Source organism: Procambarus clarkii, chromosome 17 (assembly GCF_040958095.1).
Source record: "Procambarus clarkii isolate CNS0578487 chromosome 17, FALCON_Pclarkii_2.0, whole genome shotgun sequence".
Lineage (NCBI taxonomy): Eukaryota > Metazoa > Arthropoda > Malacostraca > Decapoda > Cambaridae > Procambarus > Procambarus clarkii.
Window position 1 is genome coordinate 6,862,018 of NC_091166.1, and position 27,416 is coordinate 6,889,433.

At 53.0% G+C, this 27,416-nt stretch overlaps 1 protein-coding gene across 1 annotated transcript in view; it reads left to right on the forward strand.

Annotated features, from left to right (window-relative positions):
* The first annotated feature begins 223 nt into the window (after nucleotides 1–223).
* LOC123768518 (zinc finger protein 665-like) overlaps nucleotides 224–27,416 on the forward strand; it is a 212,760-nt gene continuing 185,567 nt past the window's right edge. The window contains exon 1 of the transcript XR_011228852.1: nucleotides 224–500. The gene's annotated coding sequence lies outside the window, so the exon portion shown is untranslated. The remainder of the gene's footprint in view (nucleotides 501–27,416) is intronic.

Consider the following 27,416-nt stretch of genomic DNA (forward strand, 5'->3'; position numbering starts at 1 on the left):
ACCCGTGGAACAGCCTACCCGCCAAAGAGTAGGTAAGGTAAACGCCAAAACTCTACTGGGTTTTAAAATACAGATAGAAAAGATCGTCCAGGCAAATGGGTAGGACCTTTGACAAGCCGTCAACTTCCTGTCCTCATTGAGGCCACCAATATTAGTGGTTGTCAGGTTAATTAAAGGTCGGCAAAGATCAGTAACCAAAGAAAATGGGAAGAGCAACGTGGCGGGTAAGCGAGCGAGCGAGTGACGTCATCACAACAAAGGTTGCTATAGACGTCTCCACGACTCGTGAAGTTCGCCTGTCTTAAAGACCTGTGTCCACAATACCCGCCAAATTGTCCCTCCCACAGTACTCTCAGGACACTTATGGCAGTGTAAGTGTGTGGTGAGGCCACACCACTGAAGACATTAAGGATATACCACGAGGGAGAGACAAAACTGTTGAAGGAAGGAGTCACTGGCTCCACCTGACCACCTTGTTTCTCGCACTCTCATCATCCTCCGTAAGTACTTGAGTGCATTACCTGCTTGATAGGGTTCTGAGAGTTCTTCTACTTCCCAAGCCCGGCCCGAGGCTAGGCTCGACTTGTGAGAGTTTGGTCCACCAGGCTGTTGCTTGGAGCGGCCCGCAGGGCCACATACCCACCACAGCCTGGCTGATCCGGAACTTCTCTTAGAAAACAGTCCAGTTTTCTCTTGAAGATGTCCACGGTTGTTCCGGCAATATTTCTTATAGTCACTGGGAGAACGTTGAACAACCGTGGACCTCTGATGTTTATACAGCGAAGAGTTAGGGGTGACATGATAGAGGTTTACAAGTGGATGAATGGACACAACAAAGGGGATATTAATAGGGTATTAAAAGTATCAGCACAAGACAGAACACGAAACAATGGGTATAAATTGGATAAATTTAGATTTAGGAAAGACTTGGGTAAATACTGGTTCGGTAACAGGGTTGTTGATTGTTGATTTGTGGAACCAATTACCGCGTAACGTGGTGGAGGTGGGGTCCCTCGATTGTTTCAAGTGCGGGTTGGACATGTAAATGAGTGGGATTGGGTGGTTATAGATAGGAGCTGCCTCGTATGGGCCAATAGGCCGTCTGCAGTTGCCTTTGCTCTTATGTTCTCTGATTGTGCCTATGGCACCTTTGCTCCTCACAGGTTCAATCCTGCATTTTCTTCCATATCATTCACTCCAGTACGTTGTTATTTTACTGTGTAGATTTGGGACCTGGCCCTCCAGTATTTTCCATGTGTATATTATTTGGTATCTCTCTCGTCTCCTTTCTAGAGAGTACATTCGGAGAGCTTTGAGACGATCCCAATAATTTAGGTGTTTTATCTCAACGATGTGTGCCGTATATGTTCTCTGTATTCCCTCTATTTCAGCAATCTCTCCTGCTCTGAAGGGGGGAAGTGAGTACTGAGCTTTCTGCTTCACCATTGTCTGCTCCAATATTGTCTTACACCCCTAACATACAATTGTTAATAATAAAAATAATAAAAATTTATTTAGGAAAAGTACATACATAGTTGCAGAGTTACAGTACAAACATTCTGTTTGATTTAAAGATAGAGGTAGTACATACAATACCTAAAGCCACTAGTACGCATAGCGTTTTGGGCAAGGTGAGGTGGGGAAAAAAACCCACTTAGACTAAAACTTAATAGTAATTAAGCTTAAAGTATAATTGCATTGAAAGAAAAAAAAAATAATAAAAGATGAAAAAAGGGGGGGAACATGGTAGAAAATAGCCAATATACAAGTTGGTCAACAAACAGCATGTTTTTTTTTCTTCAACAAAAATGTTGGGGTATAGAAATAGGACTATGGAATTGTTGGAGGTGTGGACGTTGGCCAGTGGAATTGTTGGGGTAAATTATATGCCTGGCATTGTTGGGGTGTGGACATTGGCCTATCAAATAATGATAACTTTTATAATAATAATAATAATAATAAGAAATTTCACTGGGACTGTGTAGTGTTGCAAACCCATGACCAAGGTATTGCCAGCTGCATACTCTACTACTGTACCACCACTGACTTTCTTACAATTGGATTTCTACTGATATCACAGGAACGGCCAAGCGGACAGCACGCGGGACTTGTGATCCTGTGGTCCTGGGATCGATCCCAGGCGCTGGTGAGAAACAATGGGCAGTTTCTTTCACCCTACGCCCCTGTTACCTAGCAGTAAAAATAGGTACCTGGGTGTTAGTCAGCTGTCACGGGCTGCTTCCTGGGGGTGGAGGCCTGGTCGAGGACCTGGCCGCGGGGACACTAAAAAAAGCCCCGAAATCATCTCAAGATAACCTCAAGTCTGTGATATCCTGATATCACAGTCCTGAAGCCAGTCCAAGTTTTATGTAAGACCCCCAAGCACTCAGGTGAAGGATAAAGTACTGTAGTTCAACATTGTATGCTCAACTTCAGATACACAGAAAATCACACTAAGGTGATATACATCAATGAACAATCCACTGAGGCTGTGAGGTGATGCAAACATTGCAGGTTTGCATCATCTCACAGCCCGAGGGAATTTTCTCATTTATGTACTGTATATCACTTTAGTGTGATTTTCTGTGTAAATAATAATAATAATATTAATAATAATATTATTTATTCAAAAGATTGTGTGTACAAAGAACATAAGAATATTGTTCAATTGAAGGGACAGAAGTTACACATACTAATGAAGCCACAATTACGCAAAGCGTTTTGGGTAAAATTAATAATAATATAGAAATTTTTTAATTAAAGTTGTGACGGGATAAAACACTTAATACTGTTAGAGAAGTAAGCTAACAAAATGAGAATGTTCAAGGAAAATAAAAAATGAATACAAAGAAGGTGATACTTAAGGATGACAAGCATAGACTATTACAATATGGAGTCAGTAGTTCTAGCATCAGTACAGTAGTTTATTTACATTAATTATAGAATGGAAATACAAGGTGTAATTTAGAAAAGCAAGTGAACTATTCCTCATAACATTTTCTTTGAACATATCAGAACATAGAGTAACATACTATAATTTAAGTTTAATTTGGCCAACAGTTTCAAATAACCAAGATCATAAAGGACACGAGTAAACACTTTATCAAAGAAATGCATGAAATTAAATGACATTAAATGTAGATAGTAAATGTAGAAATTAAATGTGTGAACTCGCTTGAATGAACTATATGGGGCATAGCCGATTCATTCCAGTGTGGAATTCATTCCATCCGTTCGGCCCCAGCAACTCCCTCCCCCCCCCCCCCCAAAAAAAAATACAATCACATTAATGCATATGCCAGTCCACATTTGCCTTATGAAAAATTTAAATAATAAAGAATTTGTATTGCAATGAAATAAATTGATATTGCACGTTACAGTACTGTACTTACTCTACCAGTTGAGTTTTGTAGTGCAAACTTTGTTAGCCTTAATATCCTGAGAGTGCCACACATATGAATATAAATTGTTTAAAGAACAGTAACTTTTCTAACAAATGTACATTATACTCTACAGTCTGTACATGAAGTACAGACCACTAGAATCACACTACTGCAGTACACTTATATCATATAAACTACACTTTGTATATTTAATGTCATTAGAACTGTGCTGTACAGCTCAATTGGTACTCCCAGGTAAGTTATGGCTAGTGCTGGGTGCTGGTCCAGTTGCCTGGGCATCCGTGGAAGGTGAGTCCTTGCTAGTGCTGGGTGCTGGTCCAGTTGCCTGAGCATCCTCGGAAGGTGAGTCCTTGCTAGTGCTGGGTGCTGGTCCAGTTGCCTGAGCATTTTCGGAAGGTGAGTCCTTGCTAGTGCTGGGTGCTGGTCCAGTTGCCTGGGCATCCTCGGAAGGTGAGTCCTTGCTAGTGCTGGGTGCTGGTCCAGTTGCCTGGACATCCTTGGAAGGTGAGTCCTTGTTAGTGCTGGGTGCTGGTCCAGTTGCCTGGACATCCTCGGAAGGTGAGTCCTTGCTAGTGCTGGGTGCTGGTCCAGTTGCCTGGACATCCTCGGAAGGTGAGTCCTTGCTAGTGCTGGGTGCTGGTCTAGTGGCCTGGGCATCCTCGGAAGGTGTGTCCTTGCTAGTGCTGGGTGCTGGTCCAGTTGCCTGGACATCCTCGGAAGGTGAGTCCTTGCTAGTGCTGGGTGCTGGTCCTGTAGGCCTACTGTGAAACCGTACCAAAAGCTTTTGAATCTTAGTTTGTTTCTTTGTTGTGAGCTTCATTATAATATCTTTCATGTCCTTTAGGTGCTGGTAATAATCTGTCAGCTCTTCATTATCAGTTACAGCAACCAAATCAAGCAGATCATTAACCTTTTGCAATGATGCAGCATATGGAATAGATAACACAGTATCATCTTCCTCTTCCACATCCTCATCATTATTACCAGTAACACACTGGATAATCTCATTATCAGTTAATTCACTATAACCTGGATCATCAGCATCATTATTTAACCACTCATTCACATCAGAAAAATGCAAATCTTCCTCACCTGCATCTCTGAATGTCTCAAAAATCGCATTATCAAAGCCCTGAAAATCATAGTCATCTTCGTCTTTATTCTAACCAGGTACGGACTCGGAATTTTATTCCATGCATTCTTTAATGTGGTGACCTTCAACTCGCTCCATTCCTTGGCCTAGTTGTAAATTGCATCTTTAATTGAATATTTCGTGAAATTTTCTAGTGTTCTACTAGCCTTCGTATCCTTATTAGGCATCTCGTCTTCCTCAGACAGCAGAACTTCCATAATATCTGAATTCATAGCTCTTTTATAAAGCCTTTGAGAGCATAGATAACCCCTAATCCATTGGCTGTATTACAGATGTAGTATTTTGTGGTAAAGCCATACATGTTATTTTGCCATCAGGTGATGTTAATTTAGCAATGGGGTGAGCTGGGGCATTATCAGTCAACAACATTGCCCTTACCTCAGCTGGATGAATTCTACACATATTGATCTGCTGCTTTTTTACTTCTTTACAAAAGTGATTCTGGAACCAATCCTCAAAAATAATCTGTGTGAACCAGGCATTTTTTGTGTTGTAGTAGATGACAGGTAGTCTGTTCATGCAGTTTTTCAATGCTCTGAGGTTGGCAGATTTCCCAACAATTGCGTACTTTGTTCGGTGACTGCCATCTGCGTTACAGCACAATAATGCTGAAAATCTTTCCTTCTTTACCTTGCAACCAGGAATACCCTTCTCAAGCCTGAAGGCCAAAGTGTTTCTTTGAAGGTATTTCCAGTTAAAGCCTGTTACATCTGCATTGTACACTTAAAACCAGCTTAGATTATTTGATATAATGTACTGAAAAAGTTTATGCTTATATGCATTAGCACTTCCAACATCTGCATTTAATGCATCGCCACAATTTTTCTTGTTAATGATGCCATACCTCTCTTTAAATTGACATACCCATTCAATACAAGCCTTGAAATTGTCTATGTTTAACTTTACAGCAAGTCTTTCAGCTGCATTTCTAATAGAATCAACTGAAACAGCAATTCCTTTCGTACCATGCTGTGTAAACCATTTAAATACAGACGAGTCCATATCCGTATACTTAGCAGACCTCAATTTTTTCTGTTGCTTATTGCATCAGTTTGAGCAAAGAATTTCTTAATATTATCCTTCTGCTTTTTTATATCACAAACTGTAGCTTTACCGTTGTTGAATTCTTGGGCGAGTCGAGTGACAAAGTATCCATGCTCTACTTTCTCTGTCAAGTCAACTGTCTGATAAATTGACAAATATTTTCTCTTTTGTTTTATACCTTCAATACCATGAATGCTGCTCTGAGACATCTTGGCAGATTAAATGAGTTCAAACAGTAAAAATTGTTCAAATTTATCACGAAAATCCTTCGCGCGCGAGCCCGACATTTTTACCCCAGGAAGAGGAGAAGCACATGGTGCCAGTCATCTCATCCAGGCCCAATGCGTTGACATGACCTGTGCTTATTTTATAGGCATACTCAAAATTTAATGTACTGTACAAGTTACAAGTTGTCAAATGACTGTTACAAGTTGTTTTATTTAAAATATTATTACAGTGGGGCCTCGACTTACGATGCTAATCCGTTCCCAGAGATGGATCGTAAGTTGAAGTGATTTTTCCCATAAGAAATAAAGGAAATTGAATTAATCCGTTCCCCACTCTCCAAAATATTAACATACAAATATATTTTATACTGAATACAATGTTTTTTTTTTCTAACTACAATACAGTACCTAAGTTGATCTTACCTTTATGGAGGGGTCTTGATGACGTATGGAAGATGGTGATCAGGGGGGAGGAGGAGAGTTGTTACTGTTTGGAAGGGGAGTCCCCTTCCATTATCACATCAGGCAGTGATGTTTTCTCTGGGGTACTCTCTCTCCTATGTTTTTCCTGAATACCACTAGGACCTGGTTGTGGTTCAGTGCTTGTTTGTCTCACTACAAATTTGTCAAGAGACATTTGTTTTTCCCTTCGTTTTAACATTTGTCTGTAATGATTGTAATGATGCATCATAGTGTCATTGAATAGGTTAAGGCAACGACCTACTGCAGCTTGATTTGGGCGAGTCGTTTCAGCAAAGGTTTGCAATTCTTCCCATGCTGCACACATTTTCTTAATTGTTGAGGATGAGACATTTTGTACTCTTGTTTCTGCTCAATGGTCATCCTTACATGGGTTTTCATATGTTGAGCCTTACCACTGAATTTCCTGGGACTCATGGCGGGATATATAATAATTACTTTAATGTTCAAAATGCAAAAAATCACCACAAAAGCGGAATTTCTTATAGGCGCGATCGTCACTAAGTGGGTAGCTGTAGTAAACTGAGGCAGGTCGGCCGCGTGACTGGGAACCACTCGCTCGGTCGACCCGAACGTGTACCAACAAATATCGGAAGTTGACGACACCATCTGATATCGAGTCGCATTTTTCGATGAAATTTACATCATAACTCGAAATTATCGTAAGTAGGGGCAATCGTATGTCAAGGTGCCACTGTATTGTTATAATTAGAGAAATATTGTTAGTTTTGAAGTTTTATGCATTTTATACAGTACAGTTCTGTATTAACCCTTAAGCTGTGCATGGCATACATATATGACAGGACCTGATGGCAAAGTTCAATTTCTCAAATTTTTCACTAATGCTTTCTATTTTTTTGTGCATACTGGTAAATCCTGCAACTTTGTCTAAATGATCACAAACGTAACTTGAAAAATAAGAAAATAAAAAATAATTATAAAATTGAATATTGAAAACTTCAGATTTTGAGATCAGCTGCAAAAATATAAACTATCACCAATTGTTCATTTGGTGTTATTATGCTCTCAGAATAGTATATGATCTTCATTTTCATAGATTTAGAATATATGTTTTCAGTTTAATTTACTGTAAAAAAATAGTCAATGTGGCATTTGAATTATGCGCCAAATTTAGAAAAAACCAGCGTTGAATGTAATGAAACGCCATTTTCTGGGTGAGTCCCGGAGGCTCCCCGGAGCTATCCCAGGCTGATATGCTAATGTCAGACTTTGGCATCAGTCATGTGTATGGAGTTCTTAGGCCTACCGGGGACCACGGCCAGAACCGGGCCCCCTCAGAGAGGCAAGGGGAGCAATGGCCTATAGAAGCCCCCGTGTAGTTGGGAGCATTCTATGTCTGCCATCGACCGGAACAGGCACCCAGAAAGGTAAGCGCCCCAAAACAAACCCCTATTCTGGTTAAAATTGCTACCTAAAACCGAACTAGTGGATAGAACTCCCCAACCGAAAACAAGCAAACTAGTGTGACGTCACACACTGCCGCGCCGCTGTCTGCGCAGCTCCCCCCTCCCCGGGAGGGGGAAGGGGGAGCCCCAGACCCCCCGCGCCGGCTACCCACACCTCAGTTCTTGAGGCTGGATGTCAAAAACGCGAAAAACCGCCGACCGGAGGGAGGGAGGGATGCCGGGGAGCCTCCGGGACTCACCCAGAAAATGGCGTTTCATTACATTCAACGCTGGTTTTCTGGGGGGAGCCCCGTCGGCTCCCCGGAGCTAACTACCCACAGACAGAAAAAGAGGGACTTACCCGGGAGGCGGTCGTCGCTCACCCCTCAACTCGAAGCCGAGACAACTGGCTGCAACCGCCGACCCAAAGCAACACAGGCCCGACGAGGCCCAGGGACATTCACAAGGTAACGAGCAGCCAGGACCCTGTTCGACCGCCAAAATCCCCGCGCCCGAATATCAGACCAAGACATATTCCCAAAGACGGCAGCCAGAGCCGCGAACTTACGAACGTCATGGGCACGGGGATAGATCGCAGGCTGGCTGGACCTAATAACCGTGCGGACGACCTGAGAGACCCGAACCCGCGAACAGGGAAGAAGGGAAACCGGATCAACCCACAGCGCGTCCCCGGACACAGAAGCTGTGGCGCGCAAATAACGGCGAAGCGCCGCAACCGGACACAAAACATGATGCACCCCCGGCCTGACCAACCAAGCATCAACCACCCATGGACCCCTCCGGAACGCAGCAGTCTCATTCTTCGCCAGAAAAGAAGGAGACGGCTGCAAACGAACAAAACTATCACCACGACCAAAAGAGCAGAAACCCCTGCGCCGGAGGAGAGCATGAAGCTCCCCTACCCGACCCCCAGAGGCCAAAGCCAACAAGAAAAGTGCATTGGAAAAATATCCTGAACCGAAGGGGCCACAACGAAATGAGGAGATGAAAGGAAAGCGAGCACTCTGTCCAAAGACCAGGACGGCTCAGGCGACGCATGAGCAGGCCGGAGGTGAAACAATGCACGAGACAGCTTGCGAAACGGCGCAGACGTAACATCGATACCGAAAGCAAGCTGAAGCGGCTCCGCCAGCGCCGCACGATACGAAGCGACAGTGTTAGGCATAAGATGACGGTCCTGAAACAACCACGAGAGGAAGGACAAGACCACCCGAACAGACAAGGAGCTAAGACGACGAAGACGCAAAAAGAAACGGAAGGACCGCCAGGAAACTTCATACTGCCGCCGAGAAGAAGCCCTCAGGTGGGACACCAACAAGGAGGCCACCTGATCACCATAGAGATGATGATAGACTCGAGTCAAAAAAACCATACGCGAAGACTCGAGGAGAAGATCGAACCAGCTACGTGACGTACCGGCCCGATCTGCTGAAAGAGGCGGAGCCGCGGGAAAACCCTCGGGTTCGGACACCGAGCAACCAGCGCCTGAAACCAAGGCTGGGCCGGCCACCAAGGGGCCAGAAGGACAACTCTCCCCCGGTAAGTCTCTAAGCGAGTCAGGACCTGGAGCAACAGCCGAACCGGGGGAAAGAGGTACAGGAACCCCCACCTCGACCAGTCGAGCCGAAAGGCATCGACCCCGACGGCCTCGCAATCGGGGAAGGGCGCCGTATAAACTGGAAGACGCCGCGACCACGCCGACGCGAAGAGGTCCACCTCGGGGCGCCGGAACGTCTGGCAAAGCCAACGGAAGGACTCGTTGTCGACCGTCCACTCCGTGGAGAGGGGAACGAAGCGAGACAGGGCGTCGGCCAAGACGTTGGACACGCCCCGTACGTGAACCGCCAGGAGAGCCAAACCCCGAGAACTCAGCAGACGAGTCACCCGAAGCGACCAACCCCAAAGAGACAAGGACCGCATCGAACCCCCGCGGTTCAGGCAATGAACCACCGGAGAGCAGTCCGAATGGAGCCGAATCGTCGATCCGCGGGCCACCCGAATCCTCCCCAGAGCAAACCACACTGCCGCGAACTCCCGCACCGTACTATGAGCTCGACGGAAGGACGGATCCCAACGCCCCTGGCCGGCCTGGTGAGCACTGGTCACAAAACCCCAGCCGAGAGACGACGCATCCGTGTACACATCGAGCGAGGGCTCGGGTAGGCGCCAAGGCACTGAACCCCGAAAAACCCGAAGAGGAAGCCGGTGACGCAGCAACCGACGCAAGTCCCCCGGGGGTCGAACTCTGCGATCGCGAGAGAGGCGGAAGGGGGAACCCCGAAGGAACCAGAACAGCCGTCGAAGCCAAACCCGACCCGGCGGGTAGACCACCATCGCGAAGTTCAGGCTCCCGCACAGCCCCTCGAGCAACCGCCGGGTGACCCGAGGGCCCTCCAGAAACAGACGAAGGCGGGACCGCAGCCGCAGGAGAGACTCCGGAGGGAGAGACAAGGAGGCGGTTCGAGAGTCCCACACGAGACCCAGCCAAGTCCGAACCTGAGAGGGAACCAGATGGGACTTCCTCCAGTTCACCAAGAACCCGAACCCGGCGAGCTGGGAAAGAACCAAATCCCTGGCTAGCAAGCAAGCTGACTGGCTGGGAGCCCAAACTAGCCAGTCGTCGAGGTAGGCCAACACCCGAACACCTAGGAGACGCAAATGAGCCACCACGACCCGTGTAAGGCGTGTGAACACGCGAGGTGCCAGGTTCAACCCGAACGGGAGACAACGAAAGCGGTAACTCAGACGCCCCACCACAAAACCGAGCCAGTCCCTGAACCGCGGATGAATCGGGACATGCCAATAAGCGTCCCGGAGGTCCAGGGACACCATCCAAGCTCCCGGCTCCAAGAGGAGCCGAACCTGAGACAGCGTAGTCATCCGAAAGGAAGGGCAATGAACCCAGGGGTTCAGACGGGACAAGTCCAGAATGAACCGCAGGTCCGCGCAGTCCCGTTTCGGAACCGGAAACAGACGGGAAACCCATCTGAGGGACGACGTCGGTTCGACGACGCCCAAGCGTACCCACTCCAAGACGACTCGACAGAGCGCAGGGGAAGAAGCCTGCCCTGCCAGCCCCAACCCCCCAAAGGGGGGAGGGGCCACCCAACGCCACCGCAGGCCGCGAGACACGACCCGAAAGGCCCACGAATCGTGGGACCAGGCGCGGGCGAACAGCGCAAGCCGCCCCCCCATCGCCCCGTCAAAGGGGCAAACCGCGAAAGGGCCGGCGACCCTTACGAGACCCAGAACCCCGCACAGCGCGAACACCGCGCCGACCAGACGAGGGAGGGTCCGCAGGAGGAGCCAACCCCAAACCTGCTACCAGAGGCCTACCACGACGAGAGGAACCCCGAGCCCTGGCACGACCTTTCCGGGAAGACCCACCCCGGGACCCCCGGAAAACCAACAAGTCCGACATCGGACGACAAGCCGCCGACGCAGCCTGAATAAACTGCGCCACAGCCGACTCCCCAAACAGGAGAGGACAAAAAGGTGAAGAACGCCTAAGAGCCAGAGCCCAAGCAGATTCCACGGAGGAACCCAGCACCGCCTGCCGACACGCGAGACGGGAAGCATAGAACAGGGAAACCGCATCCCGCAAAATCGGCGTGAACAGCTTCAACAAGGCAGCCGACGAACGCGCAGCCGAGGACAAGGTGCCGGACCCCGGGACTGACCCAAGCGTCCCCACATCCTCCACGAGCCAATCCGAAGACAGCTCCAGGAGGGAAAAGAACCGCAAGGCCGAACACAAAAGGCCCCGAGCGCGCAAGTCCTCCGCCACGAGCGCCGCCGAAAGGGAGGGAACCTGCACATGGAGCTGAATAACGCCCACATCGCGGGGAAGGGCAGGGGCAAACAAGCACTCATTCAGGTACTCAAGTTCACCCCCCAGGAAAACCTGAAGCACCGTGGAAGCTTCCCGACACTCCAGCGTGCGGGAACGACAGAAAGAATGCCAGGAATCCAGACCAAACAAGGGGCAGTCTGCTAGCCAGGACGACTCCGGAACCTCGTAACGGAGCCAGAAAGGGAACGAAGTCCCAAACCTGAACGTGGACGGATCCATTTCCGAGGCATAATCCGGGTCACGCAGGAGGTAAGCTGCAAAGGCCGCTCGCACCACACCAGGTTGGATGCGATAAGCCGAAAACCTCCGGAAGGACGGAACCGACATACCCGGGGGAACACGGAACCGTACCCGGGGAGGGGCCGACACCAAATCCAACTCGTACACAGAGGGGGGGAAAGAAAACCCCACTCCTTGTAACAATAAGCCCCGCTCAGTGGGAAGAAAAACCCAGGCGGGGTCCAGCGGGGCCCAAGGCCCCCAAGTCAGCCCCTCCCCAGCCTCGAGGTCCGTCACCACAGGACCCGAGGCCGAGTCCTCTCCCCAAGCCCCGACCCCACAAGACAAGGACGGAGCAGCCGGAAAAGCTAGAGGAAGGGGGGCCCACTGGTCAGACCCTGAAGCTTCGGCCGGGAGACAAGACTCGAATGCCTCTGCCACCCCCCCGGAAGGGGCAACCCCCGAAGCTGCCCGAGTCTCGAGATCAAGTAACCCCTGCTCCGACCCCGAAACCCTCAGACGCTTCGGGGCCGGAAGCAGGGGCGGGGGACCAGAACGAACAGAAGGGGAAGGACGAGGAGGTGCGGACTGAACCAGGATCGAAGCGACCCCCACCCCCACGTCCGGGTCTCGAAAAGCAAAGCGGGGCAGCCCTGGGGCATCCGGGGAAGCAACCAACCGAGCGCGTTGCAACAGACGAAACCTAGACTGCAACGCACGTGCCGCCTGTACCCGAATAGAATCATCAGAGGATTGGGGAAATTGAGTCACAAGCAAGCAGCAACACTCACAGGACTCAGGGTCGAAAGTATCACCGACCCAACAGGCAGCGTGGCAGAGGCAAAAACAATGAGTGTCACCCTGAGACAAGGGGACCGAGCAACCCTCAAACTCGCACACAGCGAGTGGGGACTCCGGGGTCACATCCATCGGACCCACGCGCCCCCTAGGGGATTCCCAGGGTCCTGAGCGTTTACTTTAAGAGGACTCGCGCTCAGGTAGTCCCAGGCAGGGTGCTGCAAACCGGCGCCCAAAACTACCAAGCAAACTTCTAAAGCTGAACCCAAGGGACGTGTACACTCACGGGGACCTAGCAGGGGGCGCCACCGAGGAGAACAGTGGAAGGGCAAAAACAAACTGAATAAAATGACAGAACCCCCCACCAGGCAAAAACAAAAAGAAAAACAAAACCCCGCAAGAGGACAGCGAACCCCAAGGAACAGAGCCGGCCGCGATGTCGGGAATTACAAGCTGAGCAGCACCCTGCGCCCCTACCAGTGCAAACTGCCTCTTACCTGCCGGTAACAAGGGAGAACAGAACACCCAAGAGCCCAACAGGCGGCCGAAAAACCGAAAGGTAAAACGGACCAGCAGAGGCAGACCCCGAGGAGCCTGTGGAAGGTGGCCCCAAGCCCCAAGGGCAGTACTTACAGGGCACCTAGGGAAGGCAGCCCTAGGCGCATGCAGCCCGAGTACTGAAGATAACTCCTGGCTCTCGCACCCACAAAACTAACACCACACTCAAAGCACAGTGCAGTAGCGACACCGGAGCCAGAGCACACGACCATCGCCTATAGCATCAGCCTCAAGAACTGAGGTGTGGGTAGCCGGCGCGGGGGGTCTGGGGCTCCCCCTTCCCCCTCCCGGGGAGGGGGGAGCTGCGCAGACAGCGGCGCGGCAGTGTGTGACGTCACACTAGTTTGCTTGTTTTCGGTTGGGGAGTTCTATCCACTAGTTCGGTTTTAGGTAGCAATTTTAACCAGAATAGGGGTTTGTTTTGGGGCGCTTACCTTTCTGGGTCCCTGTTCCGGTCGATGGCAGACATAGAATGCTTCCAACTACACGGGGGCTTCTATAGGCCATTGCTCCCCTTGCCTCTCTGAGGGGGCCCGGTTCTGGCCGTGGTCCCCGGTAGGCCTAAGAACTCCATACACATGACTGATGCCAAAGTCTGACATTAGCATATCAGCCTGGGATAGCTCCGGGGAGCCGACGGGGCTCCCCCCAGAAAAATTGATAACTACAAACATTTAGGGTTTGTGAAAAATCCATTCTAATAGGATTGTAGAACAGACAACTGTGCACATTATTTGTAACAATGGTGAGAATCGGTCAGAAACTGAATTTTTTTAAGCTGACTCAAAATTTTAGAGATAATTGAAGTTGAAGTTATCGACAATGAATAGGGTAGTTCTAATTCATTAATTTACTTATATGTTTTAATAAACGTTGTTTGGCATTCGTACTCGAATATGTGAAAGTTGTAGGTCATTATGTGTTGTAATGATGTCAAGAAAAAATCCCCCAAAAACTAAATATAGGGAAAATTATAATGATTTAGGGAATAAAAATGTATATTTTATAAAAGTGATAAAGCCCTAATTGGGTCCCTAATCATCAAAACAGCCTAAAGAGACAAAGAAAATACAATCTGAAATCTGTGAAAAACTCAGTAAAAAAAAATAAAAAAATCAAATCAACTGGCAGAATCAGTTCTGCCAGTTGTGACTGATTCATTTGGTGACCAATTTCATTCTATCTTGACATAGTTAGGGGATGGGTATGCACTCTCCAGGATGTAGAGGTTACAACAAAATGTGATAATAAACAAAGGAGACAAAAAAATGGACATTGGTGACAGTAACAGATATTAACATTGGGCAATGCATTTTTATGATATTTAACAAAATAGAGCATGATAACATACTCATTATTATTGGTATTATTATGTATTACTCAGCAATGCTATACAGACAAAAGCTGCATATTTACTTTGTGGGCACTTCTTGCTACTATTCTTCTTCTTTGTATATTGGACAAGTGCTTGCATCTCTTTATTACTGCATTATCCCTTATTTCCAGTTAACAGGAGCTGTTCTCCTTATCAACAAAATGTTCTCCTTTTAAAAAAAAATTGTCTAAAATACATTTCTGAACATATTGGAATGAAACTTTCATGATGCTTATGCCAATAAGTTGGAGATTTGTTTAACATTTAATATTAATTTTCACATAATTCAAATATTTTCTGGGGGGAGCCCCGTCGGCTCCCCGGAGCTATCCCAGGCTGATATGCTAATGTCAGACTTTGGCATCAGTCATGTGTATGGAGTACTTAGGCCTACCGGGGACCACGGCCAGAACCGGGCCCCCTCAGAGAGGCAAGGGGAGCAATGGCCTATAGAAGCCCCCGTGTAGTTGGAAGCATTCTATGTCTGCCATCGACCGGAACAGGCACCCAGAAAGGTAAGCGCCCCAAAACAAACCCCTATTCTGGTTAAAATTGCTACCTAAAACCGAACTAGTGGATAGAACTCCCCAACCGAAAACAAGCAAACTAGTGTGACGTCACACACTGCCGCGCCGCTGTCTGCGCAGCTCCCCCCTCCCCGGGAGGGGGAAGGGGGAGCCCCAGACCCCCGCGCCGGCTACCCACACCTCAGTTCTTGAGGCTGATGCTATAGGCGATGGTCGTGTGCTCTGGCTCCGGTGTCGCTACTGCACTGTGCTTTGTGTGTGGTGTTAGTTTTGTGGGTGCGAGAGCCAGGAGTTATCTTCAGTACTCGGGCTGCATGCGCCTAGGGCTGCCTTCCCTAGGTGCCCTCCCAGCAAACAATTTTAGGTTGCCACAACATATCTGGAAAGTATTTGAAAGTATTGGAAACGTTTGTTTTATCGTATCAGATACGATATTGTGTGTGGACTTAAATAGGTTTCCAAAACTTATAACCAAGACATATGTATCTAACACTAATTTGAGATGTTGTGGCAACTTTACACTCCTAACATGAGTCATTCATAATCCATTCATATACCAATATGAATCTCTTATGAAAGGTTTGAGCCAATAATCTGAACCCTTTTTACATCTTTGTGTTTAAAGTTAAATTTCTTGAAATTAAATTATATTTTATATTATATTATTTTTATTATATTTTATATTATATTATTATTTTCAATTTAAATATTAAAACCAATTTAAGGGTAAAAAAAATCTAATAATTTATATTTCTTTTATTATTTACTAACAATTATAATTATTTACTAACGGAGAGAGGGGAGGCTGTACGGCAGAGAGTGGCGGCTGTGGCGGACAGTGGCGGCGGTGGCGGATAGTGGCGGCGGGCGGACAGTGGCGGGGGCGGGCGGACAGTGGCGGCGGGCGGACAGTAGCGGCGGTGGCGGACAGTGGCGGCGGGCGGACAGTGGCGGCGGTGGCGGACAGTGGCGGCGGTGGCGGACAGTGGCGGCGGTGGCGGACAGTGGCGGCGGGCGGACAGTGGCGGCGGGCGGACAGTGGCGGCGGGCGGACAGTGGCGGCGGGCGGACAGTGGCGTCGGGCGGACAGTGGCGGCAGTGGCGGCGGGCGGACAGTGGCGGCGGGCGGACAGTGGCGGCGGTGGCGGATAGTGGCGGCGGGCGGACAGGGCGGCGGCGGGCGGACAGTGGCGGCGGGCGGACAGTGGCGGCGGGCGGACAGTGGCGGCGGGCGGACAGTGGCGGCGGGCGGACAGTGGCGTCGGGCGGACAGTGGCGGCGGTGGCGGATAGTGGCGGCGGGCGGACAGTGGCGGCGGGCGGACAGTGGCGGCGGTGGCGGATAGTGGCGGCGGGCGGACAGGGCGGCGGCGGGAGGACAGTGGCGGCTGTGGCGGATAGTGGCGGCGGGCGGACCGTGGCGGCGATGGTGGACAGTGGCGGCGGGCGGACAGTGGCGGCGGCGGGCGGACAGTGGCGGCGGCGGGCGGACAGTGGAGGCGGCGGGCGGACAGTGGAGGCGGCGGGCGGACAGTGGAGGCGGCGGGCGGACAGTGGAGGCGGCGGGCGGACAGTGGAGGCGGCGGGCGGACAGTGGCGGCGGCGGGCGGACAGTGGCGGCGGCGGGCGGACAGTGGCGGCGGCGGGCGGACAGTGGCGGCGGCGGGCGGACAGTGGCGGCGGCGGGCGGACAGTGGAGGCGGCGGGCGGACAGTGGAGGCGGCGGGCGGACAGTGGAGGCGGCGGGCGGACAGTGGAGGCGGCGGGCGGACAGTGGAGGCGGCGGGCGGACAGTGGTGGCGGCGGGCGGACAGTGGTGGCGGCGGGCGGACAGTGGTGGCGGCGGGCGGACAGTGGTGGCGGCGGGCGGACAGTGGCGGCGGTGGCGGACAGTGGCGGCGGTGGCGGACAGTGACGGCGGTGGCGGACAATGGCGGCGGTGGCGGACAGTGGCGGCGGTGGCGGACACTGGCGGCTGCTGTGTCTGGCGGGCGGTGGCGGGGTCTGTGATGAGTGGTGGTGGCTGGCGGTGGTGGGTGGTGGCGGCGGTGGTGGTGGGTGGTGGTGGCGGCGGCGGCGGCTGGTGGTGGCGGCGGTGGTGGTGGGTGGTGGTGGTGGCGGCGGCGGCTGGTGGTGGTGGGTGGTGGCGGCGGTGGTGGTGGGTGGTGGTGGCGGCGGCGGCGGGTGGTGGGTGGCGGCGGCGGCTGGTGGTGGTGGGTGGTGGCGGTGGGTGGTGGCGGCGGGTGGTGGTGGGTGGTGGCGGCTGTGGTGGGTGGTGGCGGGCGGTGGCGGGCGGCGGCGGCTGTGGTGGGTGGTGATGATCGGCGGTGGGGGGGCTGGTGGCGGCTGGCGGTGGCGGCTTGCGGTGGCGACTGTGGCAACGGGCGGTGACTGCTGATAGCGGGCGGTGGTGGCGGCTGGTGGTGGCGGCTGGTGGTGGTGGCAGCTGGTGGCGGTGATGGCGGCTGGTGGTGGTGGCAGCTGGTGGCGGCTGGTGGTGGTGGCAGCTGGTGGCGGTGATGGCGGCTGGTGGTGGTGGTGGTGGCGGCTGGTGGTGGTGGCAGCTGGTGGCGGTGATGGCGGCTGGTGGTGGTGGTGGTGGTGATGGCGGCTGGTGGCGGGCGGTGGCGGCTGGTGGTGGCGGCGGTGGTGGGTGGTGGTGGTGGGTGGTGGTGCCGGCTGTGGTGGGTGGTGGCGGTGGTGTCGGCGGCGGCTGTGGTGGTTGGTGGCGGCGGCGGCGGTGATGGGTGGTGGCGGCGGCGGTGGTGGTGGGTGGTGGTGGCGGCGGCGGTGATGGGTGGTGGCGGCGGTGGTGGTGGGTGGTGGTGGCGGCGGCGGCTGGTGGTGGTGGTGGGTGGTGGCGGCGGGTGGCGGTGGTGGGTGGCGGGTGGCGGCTGGTGGTGGGTGGTGGCGGCGGGTGGTGAGTGGCGGTGGCTGGTGGCGGGTGGTGGTGGGTGGCGGTGGCTGGAGGCGGGTGGCGGTGGCTGGTGGCGGGTGGCGGCTGGTGGTGGGTGGTGGCGGCTGGTGGTGGGTGGTGGCGGGTGGCGGTGGTGGGTGGCGGTGGCGGGTGGCGGCTGGTGGTGGGTGGTGGCGGGTGGCGGCTGGTGGTGGGTGGTGGCGGGTGGCGGCTGGTGGTGGGTGGTGGCGGGTGGCAGCTGGTAGTGGGTGGTGGCGGGTGGCGGCTGGTGGTGGGTGGTGGCGGGTGGCGGCTGGTGGTGGGTGGTGGCGGGTGGCGGCTGGTGGTGGGTGGTGGCGGGTAGTGGGTGGTGGCGGGTGGCGGCTGGTGGTGGGTGGCGGCGGGTGGCGGCTGGTGGTGGGTGGCGGCGGGTGGCGGCGGGTGGTGGGTGGCGGCGGGTGGCGGCTGGTGGTGGGTGGCGGCTGGCGGCTGGTGGTGGGTGGTGGCGGGTGGCGGCTGGTGGTGGGTGGTGGCGGCGGGTGGTGAGTGGCGGTGGTGGGTGGCGGTGGCTGGTGGCGGGTGGCGGCTGGTGGTGGGTGGTGGCGGGTGGCGGCTGGTGGTGGGTGGTGGCGGCGGGTGGCGGCGGGTGGCGGCTGGTGGTGGGTGGTGGCAGGTGGCGGCTGGTGGTGGGTGGCGGCGGGTGGCGGCTGGTGGTGGGTGGCGGGTGGCGGCGGGTGGCGGCGGGTGGCGGCTGGTGGTGGGTGGCGGCTGGTGGTGGGTGGTGGCGGGTGGTGGCGGGTGGCGGCTGGTGGTGGGCGGCGGGTGGCGGCTGGTGGCGGCCAGCTGGGACACACCCTTCTCCACTGTAGGTCTGAGTACAACTAACCATATGTCTCTCTCACCCACCAGAACAGTGTTGCCAGCTTGCGCTCTCAAAATGTTTCCTTCAAAGATTGTATATTATCTTTGAACAACAAGTTTGATTATCAAGGAAATAATGCATATATTATTGTCACATTAATACTGTGCAATATCTTATTACATTCCTGCTAAATAATTATAATTTGAAACAGGACAAAAAATCCCACATATATATAAAAACCAACATTAGAGATCACGAGGCCTAGGCCTCGCCTGTGACCACACATCCTGCCTCCCTGGCCTGCTACACTCACACACCTCACACTCTTAACTCTCTCATAATCACTCTCACTCTCTTACTCTGTCACTCTTACTCTGTCACTCTTACTCTGTCACTCTTACTCTCTGTCACTCTTACTCTCTGTCACTCTTACTCTCTGTCACTCTTACTGTCACTCTTACACTCTGTCACTCCTACTCTCTGTCACTCTTACTCTGTCACTCTTACTCTCTGTCACTCTTACTCTCTGTCACTCTTACTCTCTGTCACTCTTACTCTGTCACTCTTACTCTGTCACTCTTACTCTCTGTCACTCTTACTCTCTGTCACTCTTACTCTCTGTCACTCTTACTCTCTGTCACTCTTACTCTCTGTCACTCTTACTCTGTCACTCTTACTCTGTCACTCTTACTCTCTGTCACTCTTACTCTGTCACTCTTACTCTCTGTCACTCTTACTCTCTGTCACTCTTACTCTGTCACTCTTACACTCTGTCACTCTTACTCTGTCACTCTTACTCTCTGTCACTCTTACTCTCTGTCACTCTTACTCTGTCACTCTTACTCTCTGTCACTCTTTCTCTTTGTCACTCTTACTCTGTCACTCTTACTCTGTCACTCTTACTCTCTGTCACTCTTACTCTCTGTCACTCTTACTCTCTGTCACTCTTACTCTCTGTCATTCTTACTCTCTGTCACTCTTACTCTGTCACTCTTACTCTCTGTCACTCTTACTCTCTGTCACTCTTACTCTCTGTCACTCTTACTCTGTCACTCTTACTCTCTGTCACTCTTACTCTCTGTCACTCTTACTCTGTCACTCTTACTCTCTGTCACTCTTACTCTGTCACTCTTACTCTGTCACTCTTACTCTCTGTCACTCTTACTCTCTGTCACTCTTACTCTCTGTCACTCTTACTGTCACTCTTGCTCTCTGTCACTCTTACTCTCTGTCACTCTTACTCTGTCATTCTTACTCACTCTCAGTCACCCTTACCCATTCATACTCACTCTCTCACTCTTACTCTCATACTCTTACTCTCAATTACTCTTACTCTCAATCACTCTTACTCCCAATCACTCCTACTCCCAATCACTCCTACTCTCAATCACTCCTACTCTCATTCTTACTCTTACTCTTACTCCCAATCACTCTTACTCTCAATCACTCTTATTCTCATTCTTACTCTCACTCTTACTCTTTCTCCCAATCACTCTTACTCCCAATCACTCTTACTCTCAATCACTCTTACTCTCAATCACTCTTACTCTCAATCACTCTTACTCTCATTCTTACTCTTACTCACTCTTACTCTCAATCACTCTTATTCTCATTCTTACTCCTACTCTCACTCTAACTCCTACTCCCAATCACTCTTACTCCCAATCACTCTTACTCTCAATCACTCTTACTCCCAATCACTCTTACTCTCAATCACTCTTACTCTCAATCACTCTTACTCTCAATCACTCTTACTCTCACTAACTCTCAATCACTCTTACTCTCATACTCACCCTTACTCTCAATCACTTTACTCTCACTCTTACTCATTCTGTCACTCTTACTCTCACTCTTACTCACTCTGTCACTCTTACTCACTCTCAGTCACTCTTACTTATACTCACTCTTACTCACACTTACACACTCTCTGGCACTCTCACTCACCTTCATTCACTCTTACTCACTCTTACCCACTCTCGCTCACTCTTACTCACTCTAGTTAATAAGAACACGCCAATATAAGACAACAAAACGTTTTCAGATTCGTTCTCACCACTTTCCAGCAACTTTTAAAATTTATATAAATTATCTTAGGGAATAATACATAAATTATATATTTAAACATGATATTAGTGTTTAGTGGAATGCATAAGGAGTCAAATTGTGTTAAAAAGAGCGATTTTTAGAAAATTTGGAAAACTACTTTTTTCTGTTCATATTATAACTAAATGGATTTTAAAGGTTTCACTCAGCCAATATATATCATTCACAATTTATTAATGAGTTTTACAAAAAAACACCATAAATTTTATATTTAAACATGTAAAAACTATTTGTTTTACATTTGGAAGAAAATAATTGTAGAAAAACAATTTATAATTAAACCTTTGTGTTTGGATTTTTTGAGTAAAAGTTTCTCAAAGGCTCTCCTGCACCATTCTCAATGCAAATCATTCCCACACCTATGGGAAGAGATAGGCGAACGTTGTGTAGATGATTTGTGTTTGCTGGGCTGTAAGTACTGCCCTTGGGGCTTGGGGCCACCTTCCACAGGCTCTTCGGGGTCTGCCTCTGCTGGTCCGTTTTACCTTTCGGTTTTTCGGCCGCCTGTTGGGCTCTTGGGTGTTCTGTTCTCCCTTGTTACCGGCAGGTAAGGGGCAGTTTGCACTGGTAGGGGCGCAGGGTGCTGCTCAGCTTGTATTTCCCGACATCGCGGCCGGCTCTGTTCCTTGGGGTTCGCTGTCCTCTTGCGGGGTTTTGTTTTTCTTTTTCTTTTTGCCTGGTGGGGGGTTCTGTCATTTTATTCAGTTTGTTTTTGCCCTTCCACTGTTCTCCTCGGTGGCGCCCCCTGCTAGGTCCCCGTGAGTGTACACGTCCCTGGGGTTCAGCTTTAGAAGTTTGCTTGGTAGTTTTGGGCGCCGGTTTGCAGCACCTTGCCTGGGACTACCTGAGCGCGAGTCCTCTTAAAGTAAACGCTCAGGACCCTGGGAATCCCCTAGGGGGCGCGTGGGTCCGATGGATGTGACCCCGGAGTCCCCTCTCGCTGTGTGCGAGTTTGAGGGTTGCTCGGTCCCCTTGTCTCAGGGTGACCCTCATTGTTTTTGCCTCTGCCACGCTGCCTGTTGGGTCGGTGATACTTTAATTCGACCCTAAGTCCTGTGGGTGTTGCTGCTTGCTTGTGACTCAATTTACCCAATCCTCTGATTCTATTCGGGTACAGGCGGCACGTGCGTTGCAGTCTAGGTTTCGTCTGTTGCAACGCGCTCGGTTGGTTGCTTCCCCGGATGCCCCGGGGCTGCCCCGCTTTGCTTTTCGAGACCCGGACTTGGGGGTGGGGGTCGCTTCGATCCTGGTTCAGTCAGCACCTCCTCGTCCTTCCCCTTCTGTTCGTTCTGGTCCCCCGCCCCTGCTTCCGGCCCCGAAGCGTCTGAGGGTTTCGGGGTCGGAGCAGGGGTTACTTGATCTCGAGACTCTGGCAGCTTCGGGGGTTGCCCCTTCCGGGGGGGCGGCAGAGGCATTCGAGTCTTGTCTCCCGGCCGAAGCTTCAGGGTCTGACCAGTGGGCCCCCCTTCCTCCAGCTTTTTCGGCTGCTCCGTCCTTGTCTTGTGGGGTCGGGGCTTGGGGAGAGGACTCGGCCTCGGGTCCTGTGGTGACGGACCTCGAGGCTGGGGAGGGGCTGACTTGGGGGCCTTGGGCCCCGCTGGACCCCGCCTGGGTTTTTCTTCCCACTGAGCGGGGCTTATTGTTACAAGGAGTGGGGTTTTCTTTCCCCCCCTCTGCGTACGAGTTGGATTTGGTGTCGGCCCCTTCCCGGGTTCGGTTCCGTGTTCCCCCGGGTACGTCGGTTCCGTCCTTCCGGAGGTTTTCGGCTTATCGCATCCATCCTGGTGTGGTGCGAGCGGCCTTTGCGGCTTACCTCCTGCGTGACCCAGATTATGCCTCGGAAATGGATCCGTCCACGTTCAGGTTTGGGACTTCGTTCCCTTTCTGGCTCCGTTACGAGGTTCCGGAGTCGTCCTGGCTAGCAGACTGCCCCTTGTTTGGTCTGGATTCCTGGCATTCCTTCTGTCGTTCCCGCACGCTGGAGTGGCGGGAAGCTTCCACGGTGCTTCAGGTTTTCCTGGGGGGTGAACTTGAGTACCTGAATGAGTGCTTGTTTGCCCCTGCCCTTCCCCGCGATGTGGGCGTTATTCAGCTCCATGTGCAGGTTCCCTCCCTTTCGGCGGCGCTCGTGGCGGAGAACTTGCGCGCTCGGGGCCTTTTGTGTTCGGCCTTGCGGTTCTTTTCCCTCCTGGAGCTGTCTTCGAATTGGCTCGTGGAGGATGTGGGGACGCTTGGGTCCGTCCCGGGGTCCGGCACCTTGTCCTCGGCTGCGCGTTCGTCGGCTGCCTTGTTGAAGCTGTTCACGCCGTTTTGCGGGATGCGGTTTCCCTGTTCTATGCTTCCCGTCTCGCGTGTCGGCAGGCGGTGCTGGGTTCCTCCGTGGAATCTGCTTGGGCTCTGGCTCTTAGGCGTTCTTCACCTTTTTGTCCTCTCCTGTTTGGGGAGTCGGCCGTGGCGCAGTTTATTCAGGCTGCGTCGGCGGCTTGTCGTCCGATGTCGGACTTGTTGGTTTTCCGGGGGTCCCGGGGTGGGTCTTCCCGGAAAGGTCGTGCCAGGGCTCGGGGTTCCTCTCGTCGTGGTAGGCCTCTGGTGTCAGGTTTGGGGTTGGCTCCTCCTGCGGACCCTCCCTCGTCTGGTCGGCGCGGTGTTCGCGCTGTGCGGGGTTCTGGGTCTCGTAAGGGTCGCCGGCCCTTTCGCGGTTTGCCCCCTTGACGGGGCGATGGGGGGGGGCGGCTTGCGCTGTTCGCCCGCGCCTGGTCCCACGATTCGTGGGCCTTTCGGGTCGTGTCTCGCGGCCTGCGGTGGCGTTGGGTGGCCCCTCCCCCCTTTGGGGGGTTGGGGCTGGCAGGGCAGGCTTCTTCCCCTGCGCTCTGTCGAGTCGTCTTGGAGTGGGTACGCTTGGGCATCGTCGAAACGACGTCGTCCCTCAGATGGGTTTCCCGTCTGTTTCCGGTTCCGAAACGGGACTGCGCGGACCTGCGGTTCATTCTGGACTTGTCCCGTCTGAACCCCTGGGTTCATTGCCCCTCCTTTCGGATGACTACGCTGTCTCAGGTTCGGCTCCTCTTGGAGCCGGGAGCTTGGATGGTGTCCCTGGACCTCCGGGACGCTTATTGGCATGTCCCGATTCTTCCGCGGTTCAGGGACTGGCTCGGTTTTGTGGTGGGGCGTCTGAGTTACCGCTTTCGTTGTCTCCCGTTCGGGTTGAACCTGGCACCTCGCGTGTTCACACGCCTTACACGGGTTGTGGTGGCTCGTTTGCGTCTCCTAGGTGTTCGGGTGTTGGCCTACCTCGACGACTGGCTGGTTTGGGCTCCCAGCCAGTCAGCTTGCTTGCTAGCCAGGGATTTGGTTCTTTCCCAGCTCGCCGGGTTCGGGTTCTTGGTGAACTGGAGGAAGTCCCATCTGGTTCCCTCTCAGGTTCGGACTTGGCTGGGTCTCGTGTGGGACTCTCGAACCGCCTCCTTGTCTCTCCCTCCGGAGTCTCTCCTGCGGCTGCGGTCCCGCCTTCGTCTGTTTCTGGAGGGCCCTCGGGTCACCCGGCGGTTGCTCGAGGGGCTGTGCGGGAGCCTGAACTTCGCGATGGTGGTCTACCCGCCGGGTCGGGTTTGGCTTCGACGGCTGTTCTGGTTCCTTCGGGGTTCCCCCTTCCGCCTCTCTTGCGATCGCAGAGTTCGACCCCCGGGGGACTTGCGTCGGTTGCTGCGTCACCGGCTTCCTCTTCGGGTTTTTCGGGGTTCAGTGCCTTGGCGCCTACCCGAGCCCTCGCTCGATGTGTACACGGATGCGTCGTCTCTCGGCTGGGGTTTTGTGACCAGTGCTCACCAGGCCGGCCAGGGGCGTTGGGATCCGTCCTTCCGTCGAGCTCACAGTACGGTGCGGGAGTTCGCGGCAGTGTGGTTTGCTCTGGGGAGGATTCGGGTGGCCCGCGGATCGACGATTCGGCTCCATTCGGACTGCTCTCCGGTGGTTCATTGCCTGAACCGCGGGGGTTCGATGCGGTCCTTGTCTCTTTGGGGTTGGTCGCTTCGGGTGACTCGTCTGCTGAGTTCTCGGGGTTTGGCTCTCCTGGCGGTTCACGTACGGGGCGTGTCCAACGTCTTGGCCGACGCCCTGTCTCGCTTCGTTCCCCTCTCCACGGAGTGGACGGTCGACGACGAGTCCTTCCGTTGGCTTTGCCAGACGTTCGGGCGCCCCGAAGTGGACCTCTTCGCGTCGGCGTGGTCGCGGCGTCTTCCCGTTTATGTGGCGCCCTTCCCCGATTGCGAGGCCGTCGGGGTCGATGCCTTTCGGCTCGACTGGTCGAGGTGGGGGTTCCTGTACCTCTTTCCCCCGGTTCGGCTGTTGCTCCAGGTCCTGACTCGCTTAGAGACTTACCGGGGGAGAGTTGTCCTTCTGGCCCCTTGGTGGCCGGCCCAGCCTTGGTTTCAGGCGCTGGTTGCTCGGTGTCCGAACCCGAGGGTTTTCCCGCGGCTCCGCCTCTTTCAGCAGATCGGGCCGGTGCGTCACGTAGCTGGTTCGATCTTCTCCTCGAGTCTTCGCGTATGGTTTTTTTGACTCGAGTCTATCATCATCTCTATGGTGATCAGGTGGCCTCCTTGTTGGTGTCCCACCTGAGGGCTTCTTCTCGGCGGCAGTATGAAGTTTCCTGGCGGTCCTTCCGTTTCTTTTTGCGTCTTCGTCGTGTTAGCTCTTTGTCTGTTCGGGTGGTCTTGTCCTTCCTCTCGTGGTTGTTTCAGGACCGTCATCTTATGCCTAACACTGTCGCTTCGTATCGTGCGGCGCTGGCGGAGCCGCTTCAGCTTGCTTTCGGTATCGATGTTACGTCTGCGCCGTTTCGCAAGCTGTCTCGTGCATTGTTTCACCTCCGGCCTGCTCATGCGTCGCCTGAGCCGTCCTGGTCTTTGGACAGTGCTCGCTTTCCTTTCATCTCTTCGTTTCGTTGTGGCCCCTTCGGTCCAGGATTGTTTTTCCAAGGCACTTTTCTTGTTGGCTTTGGCCTCTGGGGGTCGGGTAGGGGAGCTTCATGCTCTCCTCCGGCGCAGGGGTTTCTGCTCTTTTGGTCGTGGTGATAGTTTTGTTCGTTTGCAGCCGTCTCCTTCTTTTCTGGCAAAGAATGAGACTGCTGCGTTCCGGAGGGGTCCATGGGTGGTTGATGCTTGGTTGGTCAGGCCGGGGGTGCATCATGTTTTGTGTCCGGTTGCGGCGCTTCGCCGTTATTTGCGCGCCACAGCTTCTGTGTCCGGGGACGCGCTGTGGGTTGATCCGGTTTCCCTTCTTCCCTGTTCGCGGGTTCGGGTCTCTCAGGTCGTCCGCAGGGTTATTAGGTCCAGCCAGCCTGTGGTCTATCCCCGTGCCCATGACGTTCGTAAGTTCGCGGCTCTTGCTGCCGTCTTTGGGAATATGTCTTGGTCTGATATTCGGGCGCGGGGATTTTGGCGGTCGAACAGGGTCCTGGCTGCTCGTTACCTTGTGAATGTCCCTGGGCCTCGTCGGGCCTGTGTTGCTTTGGGTCGGCGGTTGCAGCCAGTTGTCTCGGCTTCGAGTTGAGGGGTGAGCGACGACCGCCTCCCGGGTAAGTCCCTCTTTTTCTGTCTGTGGGTAGTTAGCTCCGGGGAGCCGACGGGGCTCCCCCCAGAAAACCAGCGTTGAATGTAATGAAACGCCATTTTCTGGGTGAGTCCCGGAGGCTCCCCGGCATACCTCCCCTCCCTCCGGTCGGCGTTTTTTCGCGTTTTTGACATCCAGCCTCAAGAACTGAGGTGTGGGTAGCCGGCGCGGGGGGTCTGGGGCTCCCCCTTCCCCCTCCCGGGGAGGGGGGAGCTGCGCAGACAGCGGCGCGGCAGTGTGTGACGTCACACTAGTTTGCTTGTTTTCGGTTGGGGAGTTCTATCCACTAGTTCGGTTTTAGGTAGCAATTTTAACCAGAATAGGGGTTTGTTTTGGGGCGCTTACCTTTCTGGGTGCCTGTTCCGGTCGATGGCAGACATAGAATGCTTCCAACTACACGGGGGCTTCTATAGGCCATTGCTCCCCTTGCCTCTCTGAGGGGGCCCGGTTCTGGCCGTGGTCCCCGGTAGGCCTAAGAACTCCATACACATGACTGATGCCAAAGTCTGACATTAGCATATCAGCCTGGGATAGCTCCGGGGAGCCTCCGAGACTCACCCAGAAAATGGCGTTTCATTACATTCAACGCTGGTTTTTTGCCCAGCCCCAGCTTTTACAGCCCAGGCTGTAGCAGCTTTAGGGTTAATGCACGTGGTTTGTATTACGTAGGCTGTTAGAGAGGGTGGGGAGGCAGCCGAGAACCCACCCATACCCCCTTCCCCTTTTCTGCCCACCCTCCTTACTCCTGCCCACCCTCCTTATTGCTGCCCACCCTTCTTACTCCTGCCCACCCTCCTTATTCCAGCCCACCTTCCTTACTCCAGCCCACCGTCCTTACTCCAGCCCACCTTCCTTACTCCTGCCCACTCTCCATACTCCTG